The sequence below is a fragment of the Botryllus schlosseri genome, chromosome 10 (assembly GCF_051294905.1).
Source record: "Botryllus schlosseri isolate E-star chromosome 10, Bs_hap1, whole genome shotgun sequence".
NCBI classification, from domain to species: Eukaryota; Metazoa; Chordata; class Ascidiacea; order Stolidobranchia; family Styelidae; genus Botryllus; species Botryllus schlosseri.
Genome location: NC_137245.1, coordinates 4,597,385 through 4,618,872, shown reverse-complemented (window position 1 = coordinate 4,618,872; position 21,488 = coordinate 4,597,385). Strand labels below are relative to the sequence as shown.

General features: G+C 38.9%; 1 long non-coding RNA gene across 1 annotated transcript in view; it reads left to right on the top strand.

Moving 5' to 3' along the window:
• The first annotated feature begins 1,362 nt into the window (after positions 1 to 1,362).
• Positions 1,363 to 21,488, top strand: part of LOC145448463 (uncharacterized) — a 45,628-nt gene continuing 25,502 nt past the window's right edge. The window contains exon 1 of the long non-coding RNA XR_013917924.1: positions 1,363 to 1,592. This is a non-coding gene — a long non-coding RNA (uncharacterized LOC145448463). The remainder of the gene's footprint in view (positions 1,593 to 21,488) is intronic.

The window sequence follows — 21,488 nt, the reverse complement described above, 5'->3', positions numbered from 1 at the left end:
ATACAAATGCAAAAACCAGAGGTGGTCAAAGTAGTCAAGAAAGCTACTCAAGTAGAAGTAGAAGTAGCGACGAAAAAATCTACTCAAGTACGAGTAGAAGTACTTCTGCCATGAGCAGCCTTAAACTACTTGAAGTAGAAGTAGAATTGACTGACTTTAAAAGTACTCAAGTAAGTAAGTAGTTGTGACAACGATCCTAATTCGTTCACATGGATTGTAAAAAGATACAAATTGAGCTATGCGAAAGGTGACCAGCTTGATTCATATTGAGGCATACCAGCAGGTATCCAATATTCGATAGCACAAGGATAAGCATTCGTCCACATCATGAGATGAAAATGATAGTATAGATATGGAAATGCGATACTAATCCTCTGTTTACTCAAACAGCACGTTTTAGAAAATATCATGGTCTTGCGCACTTCTCCATATTATAAGGCCTGTAGTTTAGTCGAAGAGCAATGCGGAGATGGTGTGTTGGATACGGTGTAAACACATTGTGCGATTAGTAAACGTTAATAAAAAAATATGGTGGATCGTAAAAATGCTATATTGTGTAGCTTTATTTCTGGAAATTGAAGGCATTACTGCACTTGCTTTTATACTTCAACATGTACGTTATCCAGACAAAAGGACTGATATTAATTAGAAATCAAAATATATGGTACTGGGAATTGAAAGTGAAATATAAATCTAAAAACGGAACATGTATTTAATGTCTTTAGTCCAGAAAGTTTCGAAGGTTGGTATGCTAAAACAGCTCTAAAACCAAAGAAAAGTCAGAGTCCAGTTTTCCTGATTAGGACATGCCATGGACAGCTAGATTACGATATGATAAGTAAATGCTAGATTGCGAAACATCAGTCTCAAACATTATGATAAGCCATATATACTGTGATGAAATATTTGATATGGTGAAAGGTGACAATGCGGTGTGGACGGAGCCTCGCCCACCCGCGACATAAATTATATTCACCGATACTGTCGCGAAATCATACTGGATACTCCGCATTCACTGCGCGCGAAGCGCGACCAATATTCTAAGCTTAACTCGACTGTTATGAAAATTAAATGTCGATACCCGTGAAACCAGCCCCGAAATTTCTCAGGCTAACTTCCTGATTGGAGGATTAAACTACTTCTACTTGACAAACTGAAAATAGCGGAAAGTAAGTAAGTAGATCACAAACTATTATGAAGTAGAAGTAGAAGTAGTGAAATTCAGATCTACTTGAGTAAGTACCAGAAGTAGAGGAAAACTAATTGAGTACTTCGAAAAAGTAGAAGTACTTCATTACTGACCACCTCTGGCAAAAACATAAACAGCTAGTCAGTGCCTGAACATTGCGCATTGGCGGAAGTTTGATTAGACCTTAGTATGTAGTACTGTCTCACTCTGCTCGCAAAACTTGTTTACAATCAACCAGCAAACGAGAAAACAGTGAAATATCTGCCAGCAAAGGTGATAGCAGCACCCCACCACAGTCAACATTACTCAATGAAGTGTATGCAGTCAACCTTATCCGCGCACACGCTGATTTCGGCGGGAGTAAACCTTACAGCGTTAGGGGGCGTGGCAGTTTCCAATCATTGTATATATATCATTGCGTTATTGCGACAGTTGTGAAGCATATTCTCCAGTTAGATTCTTACAGCTCCGTTGCTCCAATGACTGATGATGCTTCGCAGAGGTCATTAGTTGACTTGATAAGGAAGACTATAATCGCAGTAAAATCACCTGTTGGATATTTCAAAAGAACTGGTCTGAACAATAACTTGGACACCTCTCTCAAACAATCCAATGATACAAGATGGAATTCTGTGCTCGCAATGCTTCTGTCTTACATGCGCAACGAGCAGAAAGTCAAGCAGTTGATGGAAGATCGCCATGAACTCTTTCGAGTGGAAAGCATTGATTCCAGTATTCTGGTTGACTTGATCAAATTCCTGGAGCCTTTTCAAAGTGCAACTAAAGCTCTGGAAGATGACATGACACCAACGATTCAACGTGTGTACATATGGTATATGAAGCTGGAAAGTCACCTGAAAGTTTTTACACTCGGGGCCACTGAACATGAAAGGTGTATCCCTATGCTGAGTTATCTCAAATCAAGAGCATTGCTGGTTCTGAAGGAAAAGTTTCCAATATGTCCCTTACATAAATTGACATTTTTTCTGAATCCAATGTTTAAATCATTGATTGGACTTACAGCTGAGGAAAGAAATGCTGTGCACCAATACGGTGAAAAATTGTTGAGGCTTATTCCGGAAAAGTCTTCTTCCTCATTATCAACTGTTGATCACAGTTATGGACCAATGGCACCCAAAATATTCAAAGCCGATAATGGGGAAGACGAATTTTTGCATTTGTATAGTGAAACTGCGGATTCTCATGCAACAGGTAGACGAAATGAAATTAAAATGTACGCTGAAGCTATATTTGAATACACAGTGACTAATAACTTTCGGGGAACTGGAGGTTTCAACATACTAAAATTTTGGTTATGCGAAAATACCATTGGCATGTTCCCTCGACTGAGTAAACTGGCACTTGGTGTATTGAGTGTACCTGCATCCAGTGCTGCAAGTGAGCGAGCTTTCAGTGCAGCTGGCAATACAATATGTAAGACTCGCTCACAGTTGACATCATCCACTGTCGATGCAACTCTAGTTTTGCACTCAGAATTAATCGGATCTAAAAAGACGGTGGATGATGTCAAGAGTTGAATAATTTTCGCAACTGTAGGCTACTATTGCTTTTCAAAGTAATCAGTCAGTGTTGTGCTGCTGTGTCTATCTTGCTGAAATTTCTGTTTGTTTCTGTACACTGTTATTTCGTTATTTGACACTGTTCATGTGGTACTTGACACTGTTCATGTGGTACTTGACACACATTGAGAGTTTCATTTCTTTTTACAGAATTATAGGCATAAGATATATAGGTTATAGGTTTCTAATTGGAATTCTAATTTTTAATCGGATTAGGATTGGACATGGATAGGAATATACAAAAAGTTCTGGATCAGGATTGGATATGGATTTGAAGTTTCGGATTTGGATTGGATTAGGACATAGAAATTTTCAATCCGCTCATCTCTGCTGATTACTAATTACTGGTCACAAATCACTTGTGCGGTTGAGCATTTTGTACGAGGTGGCCGCCACCTCGTAAATATGGTCACGAGGTGGCTGCGCCACCTCGTAACCACGTAAGCCGGCGCCTATGACTACTTCCATTACTTTTCATTCAGTGTGCATCCTCCTTTTTATATCGCTTAGGCCCAGATGGATGTGTGATGTCGAAGACTTCTCCAAGTCGTTACTGCACTTTCCTATCTTTCATTCTTTCGCAGTCTTGTGGTGTATTGAAATAACGAAATTATTAGCCATGAAGTAAATTGAATTGAAATCACCACTTTTGGTTTCTTTAGAATTGGTGTTGCTTGCGCTTAGTTGAAAGCAATTTGACCGTTGCTACTTCGAGGTTAGTCGTGTGTACCAGAGTTGGATCAATTATAATTTGCAATTGAGCTGAATGTAATTAATTACATTGTTTCATGTACTTGTAATTGTAATTGTAATTGAAGCATTTCTATTTTGTGTAATTGTAATTGCAATTTGATCAAAGTTTTGCTCAATTACAATCTCAATAACATTTTCATGGAAACCTGACAATCACAACATAAAATCATCATTTAATCAATCATTATTCGTCCCACCAGTGAAAATCCAGTACGACCCAGGATGACGATGATGGTACTTGAGGCCTTAGTAAACAGTCACCACATGTAATAATTAGCTTATCACCGGTGCTCTATGCGTGCGGCGTTATAACAAGATAATTCAGTCACGCTAAACTGTTACCCATACTTCAGTAGCAACAGAAAACTTTGTGAATTACAATGTAGGCTAAACCAGTGGTTCTCAAACTGAGGGCGTGCCCCCTTGGGCGCCGTCAAAGCATCTGAACGGGACGCGACGCTCCAGTGAACTGAAATCTTTTCCGCGCTTTGCCCGGTTCACCTCCGTTTTATGGTTGTTGCTCGGTGTATAGTCTGAATTTCGTATTAGGGAATTCTCTCATCAACAGTCATAACCTTCCATACCATCAAACTACATGTAGGGGTTGCTAACTTTCTGGTTTCATTGTGTGCTATGACGATAAGGGGGGGGGGCACAAATTATTCACTGTCATAAAGGGGGGCGTGTCTAAAAAGTTAGAGAACCAGTGGGCTAAACTAAATAATAATATTTCAAACCAAGGCTTCATCGAACTTGATCACGCATTTGCAGAGATTTTATCTCCAATCTTACCTCCAATCTTGACCAAATTGGGCCAGAAACTTTTCGCATCCTAATGTTTATCAAATGCAATCTAACAGTTTCTGAGCAAGCAAAAATGTAAATGCGAACCAAAATAATGTAATTCTTTCTTATAATGAGGTTCCTTCCTTTTGCATTTATATAAATTTTACGCAGCTCATCGGTATCATCCTTATCGCTGCCACCTTACTAATTACATTTCATTATCCTGAGTAGCCTAATCGTTTGATTACATTTCATTGACTGTCCTGTAGCCTATTCGCTGTTAGTCGTTCAAACCTTTAGTTCTTAACAGTCGCTTGAAAAAATATTCTGTGCTCGAAGTTTTCAGTACTATTCATGATTAGGACGAGTTCGAGTTGTTTTTTTATTAAAGGTTATCCTGCATATCAGGAATGAAACATGAAAAGTTTGAGATTGTTGCTAATTACGTCGCTACGGTTGTCAAGGAACACCTATTTATTGAATCAATTACCTGTTTAAAAAAGTAATTGTAATTGTCATTATAATTGTAATTAAATACATGTTTAACAGTAATTGTAATTGTGATTATAATTTGATATTTAAGCATTGCGTAATTGTCATTGTAATGTAATTGAAACACCCAAGGAAGTAATTGTAATTGTATTTGTAATTGAATTAGAATATTGTAATTCACCCAACTCTGGTGTGTACGTATACTGTGCATTGTACACAGTGCAGTTGTACACTGGACAAAGACTGAAGAGTGGGTACACCGAATGCATCAAATAAAACGTTACGATTTGCACATCAAATCTCTAAAATCATATGCTAGTGATATAAATCATAGCTAAGCTGTTCTGAGTAACGACAGCTCGCAATGTCCATATAAGGTGGATTGCATACAATAGTCATAAACGTGCTAAACTAATAAAGGTCTCATTCTTCATGACATAATTCTATGTTCAGTTTCTCTCATCCCTATTTGAATCGGGTAACCTAGCAATGGTTGTTTTACAATTGTTTAGTCAACATTGGAATATGCCGTCGCAGCCATCCTGTTATACACAATGTAAACATGGGCTGTATAGATGTCGCTGGATCGATGGGCGAGAGAATCTCAGCTCTAGTTGGGCAATTGATATATGTTATTTCTACAAGCAAATATCGTGAAATAAAATAAGGTACGGAATGTTTGCTAGATAGTAAATAAATAACGGTCAACTGACGATGTAAAACGCCAGCGATGAAAGACCTGACAATCACATTGCGATATTGCATATGACCATGTAACCTAACATCGCAAGTTGCGCTTCAGTAGGCTGACAATATGTATCAGCCAACACGGCAGCTAGTGGAGATCAACCAGAAGATATGTGACGGTTGGCAGGTTATCTAATTTCCTTTGACTAAATACCGTGTGGTTGCCAACCTGAAAGAGAGTGTTTCGGCTCATTATTTCGCGAAGAAAAGGTACATTGTATATTGACGTTGGAATACTTATTACGGTATCTGACAAATATATTTGCTCGTATGTTATGACTGCGCAGGATCTGTACACTATATTTTGATTTTGGCGGAGTTCATCAACCAAGAGTGTGAAACTTTTTTTAAAAATCGGCTCCGTGTCGAAATCGCCGATAAAAGCGAGTCTCAGGAATAATTTCTAGGTTAATTACAGGTATAATAATGTCATAATAAGAATTAGTAGCGATAATGGCGGCACATCTCGACAAAATTGTATGTCGGACTTTACACAACAATTCTTGATGCCTATGGGGAAATTGTTCAATTCACGAAACGAATTCACCATAAACAATTTATTTCATTTTCGAGATATTGATATGCAAACGAAGTATTGGTGTGCATATTTTTGTGATCCTGCTGTTTATGTCCCATACCCTAACGCTATGAAGCATAAAGCAAATGCATCAGGCTTATATATAAATAGGTCGATTTTTTGTGACATGTCTAAATAAATCAAACGTTTGTCAAAATTGTAGCGTTAGGTCAAACAATTGTCAAAATTGTTTGAGGCAAAATCCCCCACCTGCATTTCGTTTCTATCGTGAATGTTTGCATTCTCGATGAACTTATCAATTGAAATTTTACAGATTTTAGCCTACTTTATACGCAGGGATGACATAGCGTCATTAATTCAGAGATTTGACAGGTCCTAGAAAACTCAACTGTCCGTATTTATAAGAAATGTCCTTGTTTTAGACTTGGGTCCTTTTTATGTCTTATTTTCAACAACTGCAGAACTTCGATCGTTTTCCTCTGGTATTTGTGATGCATAATATTCTTAAATATCCCCGAAAATCAGTAAATCTAATCCTAATACTAATCCATTGAAAAAACTCAAATCCCTATCCAATACAAATCTATCAAAATTTCACAAATCCGCTTTTGCTAAATCCTAATTCTAATCCATGCTCATCGCTGGTACACACCACAGGAATTGACTTCTAAGTGGTGAGATATCTAGGGCAGTGAGTGGTATAGCAGGTTATACGACGCTATCGCAACGGACGTAATTTTAGCAGTAAAAAGCCGTACCAGGATTTGGCTGCTTAGTCCACAGCTGTGGGAAAGGCAGCATTTTTTGCATAGTGAAAAGGGGCGCAGTGCAGTCGACACTTGGGTTAAAAATAGTAAAGCTATAAATTATTGATACAGTTATCTAAATTATATTGCACCTATAGTTTTAGCTACTAGTTAGGCCAAATCTGATTAGTTGAAATGAGCAAGCGTGAAAACGTTTTTCGTGACGAATATTAGAGAGAATGCAAGGTATCAAACGAAGCTTGCAGGGCGAGTGTTCGCGCATTGTAATATCTGCAATTGTGACATCAACCTGGGGGCCATGGAAAATACCGCACACAAGAAGTGTGTCGTATTGATCCAGTCGACGAATAATTTTTTGATAAGTCAATCACCACCGATGACCACAAACTACAAGGCAGCTACTGCTGAGGGTACCTGGGCATTCCTACTGTCAAGCACCAGCAATCATTCTTCACCAACGATTGCACATCGCAATTGTTCAAAGCAATATTCTCCGATTCCAACATCGCGAAGAAGTTTGCTTCGACCAGGATCAAGTCTACATACATTGTTACTGGAGTTCTTGCTCCATACGCTTTAAAAATTATTTTTTTCTGAACTTGGTTCACCTGAGCCTGAGTAAAAGTATTTCTTGACCTGAACTGTTGTGAGACCCATGAAGCACATTCTAATAACAAGCAGCTGCTGAAGCAGATAGTTTTTGGCTAGAAGTATGGAATGCGATGTGCCCAGGCTCGTATAAATACGAAGTAGGATACAATAAGCTTCTTGATGCTATGCTAATTTTTCGATTGTCCCTATTTTTTGGGTTCATGTCGATGGCAACCTTGTTTATAGGTCCACCGTTGTAGTCGGCCCATTATCTGCTCATTGTGAATCATAAGCGACCAAATAAAACAAATAGGTTGACATTAGGATTGCATCAATATAAAACAAACATGTTTTAAGCAAGGTCCTAGTTTAAACATGTTTTTTCAAGGTTTTTTTATTTTGTGTTTTTGACCATGACGTCACGGATGATTGGCATTGACAATTGGAAATATAGAGTAAATATGACTCCTTCGGCGGAAAGGATTTCCGAGCACTGTCATAAACAGACCAAAATATTTTTAACCATGACTGCATTTTTAAAGAGCTTCTTGGAGGTACAGAACTTCAATATACAATTAAATAGTATATTCATATTGAAATGAACCCGAATATTTTCGGCTGACACTCGTCAGGGGTAATCGTCAGCAACTAGTTGAGAATTTGAAAGAACATCGTATATCAACAATCGTATCACAAAATATGACGTCACCAGCATGAAATTTCAAATGAGAGAGCGTTCAATGTACTATTTTTAGGTGGTACACGAACTCCTTTTGTTGACAGAGTTTTGGTTGGTGTATTTTGATAAAAGTTGATTTCAAGGCACACAAATGGAATTGTGAACGGCCTCGACCCACGACTCGAAATCGGTTGTCTCGATAATTATTCGCACAAATCGGAATATCCAACAGATGTTTGCCGATGGCAGAATTAATGGCCTTTGATCGATCAGCATCAATCTCAAGTAGATGAGTTAAGGGTGAGCTTTTCACATCGCGTGACGCACATGTTCTGATAAATCTGGGGACATGTTTGTTTATGCGGTCCTGCAGACGTCTTGACGTTCTTCCCACGTAGCCACAATCACAGTGGTACCTATATTCGTGCACTACATTACTTTGTTGAAGTGCAGGAAGCACGTCTTTACGTGTTGAAGGGATCAGTTGTGTTGTTGTAAAAATCACATTGGTTTTGACTGGTTCGTAACATTTACTTACAGCAGAAATCAAATGTTTTTCAAAGCGGGTGGAAATGTAGCCGATTCAAGGTAGATGGATATAAACATCTTTTATTGTTCGTGCGGTGGGCTCTGTTCGTTTTTCTGCGTTGAATTGCGTTAATTTCCTCTCCATGCCGCGGCTGATGATGTGTTCAGGGTAACCGTTATCCAGTAAGATTTTTCGGATGTAGTCAAGTTCTAAACTCAGTTTGTTACCCGAACATATCATCAACGCTCTATGCACGAGTGTGCCTATGAGGTTAATTTTTTTTTTCTGCGTCGAGGACTAAATGAATTCCAGCGAAGGTATTGGCCTGTGAATGTCGGTTTTCTGAAGACGGACGTTTCAAATTTGTTGGTATTGGGCTTTTCAACTAATACGTCCAGAAATGGTAATGAATTATTGCGTTCTTTTTCTATTGTGAATTGCAAGGCCGGGTGAAGCGAGTTTAAGCGAATGAGAAATTGGTCACACTCCGATTCATTCCTGAATATGACAAATGTATCATCTACGTATCGGCGGTACAATAGTGGTTTGGCGGACTCACGCTGGGAGAGAAGCTCGCCCTCGTAATACCCTACGAAAATGTTGGCCAAAATAGGTCCCAGGGGACTACCCATGGCTCAGCCGTCTATTTGGCGAAACATGACCTCGTTAAAGCTAAATTCCGCGGAGCAAGTTGCCGCTTGAAAAAGTTCAACATAGACGTTACGCGGGATTGATGGTGGTGGTAACTTACCACCGTACAGCGCGTTGGCACAAATATCAATAGTCTCATGCAGCGGAACGTTCGTAAAAAGACTAGAGATATCGAATGAGCTCAGAAACACGTCTGGATTCCGCAAATCCTGGGTTTCGTATTTCACCAGCGAACGTGAACGAATCGCGAACACATTCCGTGCCGTACAATTCCCGAACCGGTTCCAAAATGTCAATAAGACTACATTTTTATGCATCATCTTTACGGTCGGCGTGCATTATCATCAGAGCATCCATTCAATACTGATGATATATATCTACGCCCAAAAGCTTTTGAACATACGGCGATTTCGCTGCCTTGATCCACCCAACGGCGTAGACGTCAAATACTTTGGGTGCCAATTGCCGGTAGAATCATACTATATGGTTTTACGGACGAATATACACAATTAGGGTACAATTAGACAACGTTTAAAAAAATGAAAATAAAATTTTGCCAATTGGCATTTGTTCAAAACACTGTTCAAAACTTGTGTTAAACAAATTGTTTTAAAAACCCTGGTTTGCATGGTGTTTTGCTCATTGTACCGTAATATCCTGACGGATGCAAGACTACGTTGGCATTGGTTAATATATCAAGATGCACATGATGAAAAATTGTGATATAAACAACATGGTCAGAATGAAGCAACACCGTGGGTCACCAGCAGTGTACGCACAATTTCAGTGCTGCTAGCCAACAACTGCTGCTGTTGTGCGGTCTTTCTCGATTCTTAGCAAGCTACTCAATACGGACAGCCACTTTTTTCTACCCAACAATGTAGGGAAGCATCTTTCGTTGTAATCAGGTCTGTAGAGTCGGTAAATTATATCACTGACTCCAACTCCAACTCCGACTCATGAGTCCTTAAACCTACCGACTCCGACTCCAACTCCGACTCCGACTCCATCAATATTACCAATTTACTTCAAAATTATATGCCACAATGACGGTTAAATGATTATCAGATAAAACCCTTGAACATATTGCAAACATTTGATTAGCGATGGCAAACAAAATTGTTTCATTGCGGCACACCTCGAATTATTCACTATGCAAATACCTCGAAAGAATGCATTTTCATATATCCTTCCTTTTTTCATATTTTATAAGTTTTTATACTGTGGACTCACTAATAACCTAATATGTATGAATCATCCAAACACGACTTATATCGCATCCTGTATAATTGAAATGTAGTTAAAACAATCGAAGTGTTGCTCTTGTGTATGAGTCAGCAACTGATACAGAGATTCAACTTACTAACTTTCTCATTACACACTTACCTGATTACAAGCACACACACACTATGAGTAGTGACTATTAATAGACAATGGTGTTAGACGAAATTTAGGAAGTCGTCAAATAGCATATGTCTAGTCTACATGCACTTAGTCAAATAGGCCTATTCGAGGACTTGGACTTTTTTTGACCGAGGCAGCTAAGCTACACTACAAATATTAGTAATTTTGTCAAGTAAGAAGGACAGTTTGGGTATATTTACATCAATTTTACAACCAGACGATATATTTACTCTGTCACAGTATCATGGTAAAAAAAATTCATCAATTTGTGACTGCATCGCGACAATGCATATTGCTTCTTTCTTCTTCTATCCAACTGAATTGTAATTTGCAAATAATGTACAATTATATTTATATCAGGGGTTGCCAACCTTTTGCGCCAAAGTGCCTATTGAGATTTAGGAACCATTGCGCGGGCAATTTGAATGCTGATAACTTTTTTTCGTCGTCCGATAGGAATAAACCGAATTAGACACATTGAAAGCAAGACTTATATGACTATACGCTTTAAAATTGATAACAATTATGTCATGTAAATTTCATGTGCAACTGGTCGAGCGAAGCACGAATTTTTTTCAAAGGTTATGAATGAGTTCGATCAATAAATATTTTACTTGCATATATCAGCGGCTGCTTTTGTATAGCAATGGACTCATCTGGCAGCGACAGGAATTGTTTGTCGTTTAGATATAGCAATATCGACGGTTTCGGTGAACATGCGTCTGACATTTTGTGCAAATGTCTAGTCGCCGACGATCTCGCTTCGAGCGCACAAGCGAAGTCACATGTTGGACGACAAGTTATTTCTCAATTGCGAGTATAGTTAGACTAAATTCTGTAAATTACGCGTATTTATAATTTCCAGGAGAGGCTCTAAAACTAAATGCAAGAAATGAGACAATCAATAATGCAAAGAGCTAAAAATTATTTCAAGTCAAATAAATCTTCGGAGGGATACTCTAGTTTATGGTCAGGGTCATATATACCAAGATCTTCCATGAATGTGGCTGGCCCCTGGTTACGCGAATGCGTCGAAACTGATGATTTAGTCATCATCAAATGTCGCGGTTAGGCTAATCAAACTTTGGTTAGCCTTGCAAATTCACCTGATGTTATAACTAATTTCGAAAATTTCATCGCAAGCCCTACAAAACCTTCTCGCGGGCCACATTTGGTCTGTGGGTCACTGTTTGGCCGCTCCTGATCTTTATCGTTACTAATAATAGTGATTGAATTGATGGTACATAAAAATCCTAATATAGTTAATATTGGTAATTTAAAGATACCTTTGAAAGCAATTGTTTCCATGATAACGAAGTTGGAGTCCGAGTCGAAGTCATGTTAATGTCAACAAACTCCGAATCCGACTCCAGCCCCTATAGTTTTCAAGACTCCGACTCCATCAAGCGAAAATCACCCAAACTCCGACTCCGACTTCACCGATTCTGACCCCGACTCCACAGCCCTGGTTGTAATAAAGCAAATTGTAATTATATCTACCACGATGTGCAATATAACTACTGAAATTCTTCGTATCAGATCGTGCCAGAATAAAGTTTTTTCATTTAAAAATATGCCAGTTTTTAAGTCAAATAAGTTTTTCCAGGCAATTCTTAAGGACAGGCAACTTCAAACAGAAATGAGGATAAGTATAGTCCAATTCTAACATTATGTGGACAAACACCTATTTTAAATAATTTTCCAATGTCGAAAAATGTCAACATTTACCCGTTTCAGGTAAAAGAATTGCCCTAATTATTATGTATTAGAAACTTCGCGAAATCTTCGCACCATTCCAAACAGGTACTTCGTCGCAACTAGCGAACCTCTTTTCTGCTGGTCATCGGCTGCACATACGCCCCGAAATAAGCGGCCCTATATCTCAGATACGGCGCGTTTAAGATTCCTTTCATGTCAGAACCGATTATTAAAAAAAGGAATTTATTGACTTCATATTATATTCATTTATAAGAAAAATGATGACAAAAAAAGTGGGTTTTGGACTCATATTGGATATTTGTCGCGATGCCAATACTGCGGGAACTGCACTTTAAAGCTTTTATCGTCAAAAATTTAAATTATTATGTTATAAAATATCTCAACGTTAGGAGACGAGAATGTAAGTTTGTTTGCATAGGCGAAGCTTTACAAATACCAATGTAGGTTAATGCAGTCTCGGACCGGAGGCTCTGACGATACCCGAACTATTGGGAGCAAATAAATATAAAGGGCTTAGAAAAGGGGTGTTTTCACAATTTCTAGCACGTTAATTATACATCCTGTAGAAGCCTTTTTCTGATCGTGTCGCTTATTGGCAATTACTCAACACAGTCCACTTAGACTTGTAAATTATCCACAGGAGATCACGAGTTGCGTGAAGAAATTTTTGTTGCAATAAATGCATAAAACGCGGCATAAATCAAACGATAGCACTGGTAGGATCACATCCTCAATCTAGACCCTTCGCCACCAATGTTTCCGTCGCTCGCTACTCAAACCCTATGAACTCTTCTTCTAGTAGATATCTATTTCTGACAGATGTATAAGCAAGTTGTCATCTAAAATCGTGTCGCTGTTCCAATATTTTCGAGGAAAAAGTGGTCTTGAATGATTGTATCGCAAAATTCACTGCATATTTCAGTGTATGCTGGATTTTCGCAAACTCAAAGATAATGAGCGAAAACTTAAAAGCTAGTGGTAAAATTTGCACTAATAATATATCAATCCGTTCATTTAATAAATAAACCGCAGCAATGCAAAGTTTGTAGTTGTGAAGTCAGTGAATGTCAAACTGAACGCTCCTTCGTTTTCTTGGGATATATACGAAACAAACGAAGACATACGTTCCGGTGACTTACGCGAAATCAGTTAAATTGAGTGAGCCCGTTCCGTGATATAGTCCCAAAGTTACAGCATCGTAGTAGGCTACATGTAGACTACACCTTGCAATCTGGATAGCGACCGGATCGAAAAACTATTGTAATGGTAAATGAATGTGATAATCACAGCGGACTTATGCGAGTTATTATCCGATTAATATGAGGATTTGAAGCCTAGTTTTACAGAAATCCTCACAACACTAACTTGCGTATGAATGATTTGTTCATGGCACATATTTTCGATAAAAGAATGTATCTGTTGAGGGAGCTAGCGACACTACGTCCAACAAGAATGATGAGCGAAAACCTATGGGCGAAAACCAATTGAAGCCTTCGGCTTACGCTTTGTTGATGTGACATTGATCAGAAATATCCTTTATTCTACGTATTCTTCCCACCATAGCTGCAGTATCCACTGAGGAAGAAATAGTAACGTTTTGTCGTAATATAAACGGTTTAACATTAGCAAGTCGGACACTTAAACTCTCTCCTAGTTCCGAAGCAGTACCTTTTCCAAAGGTTTCTTCTATTCAGTTGGTTCAATCTTATTTCATTGACTTTCTGGAACCATTCGAGGCAGATTTCGGAAGGTTCCAGTACCATAAGAAAAATAAAATGTATATTTTCGCAATCAGTACGGCACTAGGTGTCAATTGTTGCCAGTTTTATTAAATTTTGCGCCCGGCAAGCAGCTCAAAAATTACCGTCAAATTGCCTTTCTGTGTCCAGGTGTGGCAAATATCGGTGCCAAAATACTTTTACTTAATCACAGGTTGCACACTCCTAGGTCACATCAATTCAGCGGCATACGACCGCGTAAATTGATACCAAGGAAAACATCTTTTTTCATTATTGCGTATGCAACTAGAGATACATCTCTGAAAATTAGTTTTTTGGGGGAGTTGGAAGGAAGCGCAAATAAAATTACTAATTCCAATGACAGAATATGGTGCGAACGGAGCACAATTCGAAGTTGAACAAATTTGCCACAAAATATTCTGCTTTGGGTATATTATATTTACGAAATGAATTTCTTCCCGCTTCGATCTTGCGCCCCATCCAGCGGAGAGTCAGGCTGTGGCTGTTACAGTTCCAGCGCTCCAGACATTCCCTGCTAGTTCAAACTTTCCAGAGAAACGGATGTTCAGCAAAGGCATTGGTGCGGTCTTGAACAATATTTATACCCGATATCCACGATACCAGATACCCGCGACCGATACCTTAAGAACCCCGGTTTCAAATCATTTTGTTCATGGTTTTGATAATGAGGTCGCATTCTGCTCTTTGAGCAGATATTAGTTGACATGCCCATAAACGTCACTATCGCGACGTTTACCGAGTGATACTTTTATAATGCATGAGGTTTTGGTATCACACGATTATCGCTGTATTTTAGGGATTTAATTATGATGAAGGCATTATGCAAGATCAATTTGATCATGCTCTTTTAATGAACAGTCATACCGGGGGCAAGTTTTTGAAACCTTCGAAACTTTTTTCTACAGCTACCTGGCGCTTCCTAAATACTAAGAAGTTATGCAGTAGGCCTGTGTTGTTTCAAGCTGAATGAAGGAATCCCATATCGCATCGTTTTGCAACTTCTCCCATTTTTTTCATTCATCTTTATGAACCTTTATTTTTCGATTTTTCATTGAACTTTTTGCAATTTTTATGAATTTTCATGCAACTAACTTTATAACGAAAATATTTGGCACTATACGTAAATAGATTGCTTGATTATTTCAAGGTCGTTAAAATTTGAGGACCTTAATGATTCGACATACATTCAGGCGTATGGATCGATTCGAACATCTCATACCCTCATAATTTTAAGGAACATGTCCATAAATGCAACTTTTGTGAAAAATAATTGCTACTTGCCGTGGATTTGACTGCAACAAGAGCTTGCTCCGGTCATGCTTCATGAAAATCTCATCAATTTTTTTCGGGGCTCATCTCTCTACATGTTGACGATTGCGCATGTCATTTGTATGCGTTTATTTGATGTTGTGACGACTGATGTTTATAGAGAATCAGTTCGCAATTTAACGATCCTTTATTTAAATTTTCTAATCTTGGTCTCCTAAACAACAATTCTAAATGCCCGATTTCATTAGTTTTATAGTAAAATTTCTGTTTCACTTGTCTTCGAGATTGTGGAGTGTATGAGAGCTCTTCGTCCGGGTGTATCGTACACCTTAGATTAGTGGTTAACAAAATTGGTAAAAAAGGTAAAAAATATAGGTAATAAATTAGATGGTATCAAATTGAGTTACTTGAACACGAAATGGTTTTGATATGTGCAAAAAACGCCAAAGTGCATCCGTGGACTGTTAAGTACAGTGTGATACCTAATCACAATGCTGTACATCGTACAATGTCTTGTTCTGTTCAGGCATGAGCGGAGATGGTCAGTAACAAAGTTCTTCTACTTTCTCAAAGTACTCAAGTAGTTTCCGACTACTTCTGCTACTAACTCTAGTAGATATTCTTTCCGCTACTTCTACTCCGTAATATTTTGTGAAATACTTACATACTTTTTGCTATTTTAGAATTAGTTTAATCCCCCAATTATAAAGATAGCCTAAGGAATATCGGGGCTGTTTTCACGTGGTGCAAACATTTAATTTCCATAAAAATCATGTAATACTAAGAATTTTCATTGCGCTTCGGGTGTGAGAGATAGGTTTCAACGAAAGTATCGCTGAATATATAATTTAGATACCGGGTTGAGTGGTTACGTTCACACAGCATTGTGGCCTATACCCAATATTTCATCACAGCAAGTATGGTTCCCCATAACGTTTGAAACTGTCGTTTCGGAATCTGGGAACAACCATAAGCACATGACGTGTCCTAATCAGGAAAAGTGGACTTTGTCTTTTTATTTAAAGTTTGACCTGTTTTAGCAGACCGCCGTTGAAACTTTCTGGACAAAAGACATGAAATATATTTTCCTCTTTTCCGAAGTAGTTTTTGTATTTTTCTTTCAATAACGAGTAGGCTATTATACGTTGAGTTCAAATCATAGTTACAGTTCTTTTTTTCTGCAAAACATATGCATGATGTAGTATAAAAGCAAGTGTATTAATGCCTTATATATTCCGAAAATAAAGCTATACACTATATATTTTTAATTAACGTATACTAAACGTGCAAAGTGTTCAAGCCGTATCCGACACAACTCCGTATTCCTCTTCGACTGAACTAGGGCCTTATATTGTGGAAGAGGGTGACATGCCAAAATATTCTCTAAAACGGGGTGTTCGAGTAACAAAGAATTTGTATGGCATTCCATATCAATACTATTATTCACATCCCATGATATGGATGACTGCTTATTCTGTCAAATATTGACACCTCATGGGATGCATCAATCTCTTCACCTTCCGCATACCTCAATTTGCAGATTTTGACATGCAGTCCATGCGAATGAATTACGATCGTTTTCAAAACTACTTACTTACTTGTTTATATTTAAAGTCGATCAATTCTACTTCTACTTCAAGTCGATTTAGGTTGCTTATGAAAAAAATACTTCTACTCGTACTTGAGTAGATTTTTTCGTCAATACTTTTAATTCTACTTGAGTAGCTTTTTCGAATACTTTAACCGCCTCTGGGCATGAGGAAGTCGGCGAGCAGAATCATATTATTGTCAGCTCTATACGCCGTAGAGGCTTCAGCGGTTGCTGAACGATCTGCAGATCCATTAATGCGTATTCAAGAGTGATACGGGATTCATAAAAGCCATATCCCTCTTCGTACCTCATGAGTCGATTCAGTATTTACATTCACCAGTAAAGTGTGAAAGGATCTGGAATGTTTGGTGGCCTGCAAGGCAGTTATGCACTAGCTTAATAATGCAACTGTTTTGAAATGATTCTATCGTACTCACAGTAAGACATTGTAAATAGCAATAAGCTCCAACAAGCTAGAACACTATGGAATCAGGGGTATTGCAGCAACTCTACTTGAAAGCTACCTGACAAACCGCAAACAATTTGTTAAACTGGGGACATTAAGAACGACTACCAGAGATATAACTTGTGGAGTGCCACAAGGCTCAGTCCTTGGACCGACTTTTTTCCTCATTTATATTAACGACATTGTTAATGCATCTTTATTCCGCACAACGCTATTTGCTGATGATACTCACCTCTTCATAACCTCCAACACTGTCGATGATTTGCATGCATCTGTGAATAGGGAACTCCCAAAAGTGTCGAGATGGCTGCAAGCAAACAAACTAAGTTTGAATGCAGATAAGACCGAGATGCTCGTTTTAAATAATGCCAGTCATAATTTCACTGTGAACATCAATCATAAACAAATCTCAATATGTGACTCAGCAAAATATCTCGGCGTCACCATTGATTCCAAATTGTCTTGGAAGCAGCATATTGAATGCACAATATCAAAACTAGCTCGGTGTGTGGGAATAATGACCCGTCTCCAATCTTTGGTTTCCAAATCAGTACTACGAACCATCTACTTCTCTCTTTTCCACTCGCATCTGCAATATGGAATCGTAGTATGGGGAAATGCATGTACAACATTTTTGTGCAGAATTCGAACCCTGCAAAACCGTGCGATACGGCTGATCTCATCTGTACCTTTACGTACCAATTTATCGCCTTACTACCGTAAGCATCGAATTTTGCGAGTTGATGAACTATATCGCTTCGAAGTATCAAAAGTTGTTCACAAATATTTTTCCAATAGTCTCCCTCCTGTGTTTGATGACTTTTTCATACCTGCTAAACATGTCCATTCCCATTACACGAGATCTTCGTCTAAAGGAAACGTCTACTTACCCCAACCCAATAGCAACCTAACTAAGAGATCTATCGACTACTCGGGACCTATCATCTGGAATGCATTACCATCACATATCCGTGAATTGCCTTATAATAGATTCAAAAAAGCCCTACTTGATCACCTCTTGTCGTTACACTAACACTGTTGCCCTACCTCGCCCAGACATTGCTTCATTGATCATTTGCTACCATTGTTTAATTTTTTTTCTATTTTCCTTTCGTAACTAAACATTTTTTTACAGCCAGACTGTTCTGAGTCAAGTGTACCTGTTTGATGCTGGTGTGATCAGACTAGATGACCTTCACGGTCTTATCGATCATTCCTATCTAATACCGAATACTGTGCACGCATATTTTCTGTACCACCATCACTGCCGTTTGTTATGTATTTTGGTTCGATGAAAATAAAGACTCTCTCTCTCTCTCTCCAATCGAGAAGTGGTGATAATGCATGAATGTCATTATCTGAAATGGGCTAAAATGTTCTGATGAGATGAAAAATGTGGGTGAATAGAATGAACATTTCATCTCTGCGAAACATCCAATACTACTGTAAAGAAACATGTCACAGATATGAGTGATGGTTTGATTTCAATAATGCATGCTCCCTTATTATCAAAGACGCAAAGGTGACCACACCGTTCTCACAACCGATTAATGCTTGGTCTAACAATATCATAGTTTGGGATATTTTCAGATCGCATTCGGAGGTTTAGGCTACCTTTGTTGTTGCATAGTGCGAATATTTCCCGATGCAAACTTTTGACCATGCAGCCGAATAGTTAATGTGCAGGACCAAAACACCACTAAATCGGCCCCCAAAGCATAGGTCTTGGACGCCCTATAGGGTGATAAAACCAAACTTCTGGGGGGCGTAGCTGCCCCCCCCCCCCCCGCCCGCGCCTCCACATCGTTTCCTAATAATATGGGGTATTAGGCTACATATCTGTATACATATGACTGCTGTCATGTCATATTACTCGAATATATCTATCCAATTTACCATAGTTAAGTTCTTCAGTAATGATGCTTCATAGAATGTAATTGATACATGTATTTTCAGTATTCTCGCTAGCTAATTAGTTTCGCGTGATCATTACCATGGCCGAAGGGGGTCGAGATGACAATACCGGTGTCGCTGATGCCATGCCTACATCATTATCACCGGCAGCAAGCAGTAAGTAATACCTGTTCTATTGGAGCACAGATTAGTAGAAATTCAGAATCATCCAGCCGAAATAGTAGTAGATGTTTTAAAATACAGCACATTTCGCTCGTTCCATAAAAAGTTTCAGAATCCATATTATTATATGATATGACTTTGCATGGAACCTGGCACGCAGTACAATAATCACGTGTGTCTTAGGATCGGCAACTTTGGCTGAAGGTAAAAATGTCAAGCAAAAGATCAAAAATTCCTCTGTCAACGTCGTGGTCGGAAATCAGACCAATATAAAGAAGATCATCGTCAACAACCCTACCAGTACTGAAGGAGAAGCAAGTGACTCGAGTCAAGGTGAGTGAAATGTTTTTTATCATTTAATGCGGTATCCCGAGCGAGGAGAATGATCTATTTCAAGGCACTTTTTCAATGATGGGCAAAATGTGTTTTGAAGTATTCTAATGCCTGCTAATCATGATAATTTAATTAGTGATCAGGGGTATCTGCACATTGATACATCAATGATACGCAGCGGGTGAACTTTGAAAGGAAGTATGCCTACCTAGTTTTCATTCAGGTACCGGTTGCCCCGTACTTGAGCACACTCCAATGTGTTCAGATCGGTTTGCTTTGAAAGATGAATTATCGAGAAAGTATATGGGTTTAGGCAGCAATGTGGAAGGCAGTCAACAGGAAGCTACACACTACATCAGTAGATACATAGGTGCATATACGGCTCTTCGACTATGTATGCCAATTTTCAATTGCAGAAAAATTCAGGCCATCCTAATTTTGTACGGTGAATATGGATATGGTATGGCAAAAAAGGATATGAATTTCACCCTTATGCGTAGTGACGAGAATCAGAAAAGGATTCAGCTTTGACAGCTATGAAGGTTTCGATTTCAATCATTCATGATTACATTTGTAGAGCTAAAGAATTGAGTGCCAATACAGATGTTTTTCTAGCAAACGCAATGTAACTAGCGAGTGAGGTACTATGCCTGTGGTTCTCGAATTTTTTGACCTCGAGACACCCTTTAAAAATGGAAAGTAGTTCGTTGCACACTGGCACAGTGGTTCCCAACATATTTTTGCTTACAGCACATGAAAACTATACCAGCATACTTAGAAGCGCTTACAATCATACAGACGGGTTCTCTGATCAAGAACTTATACCTTTACGGATGACTCAAGTAGGATTTACTCAGCTTCAGAGAAAAAAATTCGGCATCTTCTTTATCTGCGATAATGTCCGAGTCATGTCCGAGTGCGGTCATGTCCAAGTCATATTCGCCTGCACCGAGCGAGATAGTGCAATGGTTGTGCGTCGGGCTTCTCGGTCGGTAGGTCGTGGGTTCGATCCCCGGCCGGGTCAGACCAAAGACTCAAAAACTGTTATCCGCGGCTATGTCCTGCTAGGCGTTCAGCAATAACGGATAGAATGGAGAAGAAAAAACGGGGGTGCAGACTAGATGACCTTACTCTGAAGGCCGTATCGCATCTCCGTCGTCAAAGCATCTCGATGGTGCAGGTAAAAAAGAATACCATTTCTCTCTCTGTGTCACAAATACGACTACGACTGGTATCATTGGACACGGCAATTATTTCCAACTTCCACAACTCTGGTCCTGAAGATTATTTTACAATTTTACTGCAAGCTGAAAAATTACTCTCTCCGCTTCCGTGTGAGCGATTACCTCTGCGCCCACATAACTAGCCTGTTGCGATCTCGTTGAAACTTTGATCTGCACATATATAACATATTTGATATGATTTCTTTGACAATTAACTCTGCCCACTGCCGCATTGTCGATGTAATTAACCATCGCATCGAATCGGCCAAGCACGATCGCCACGAACGAAAACGGATGCTTAGAGGCGTATTCGTGGAGGCGAAACGCATTTCCAAGCAGATCGTG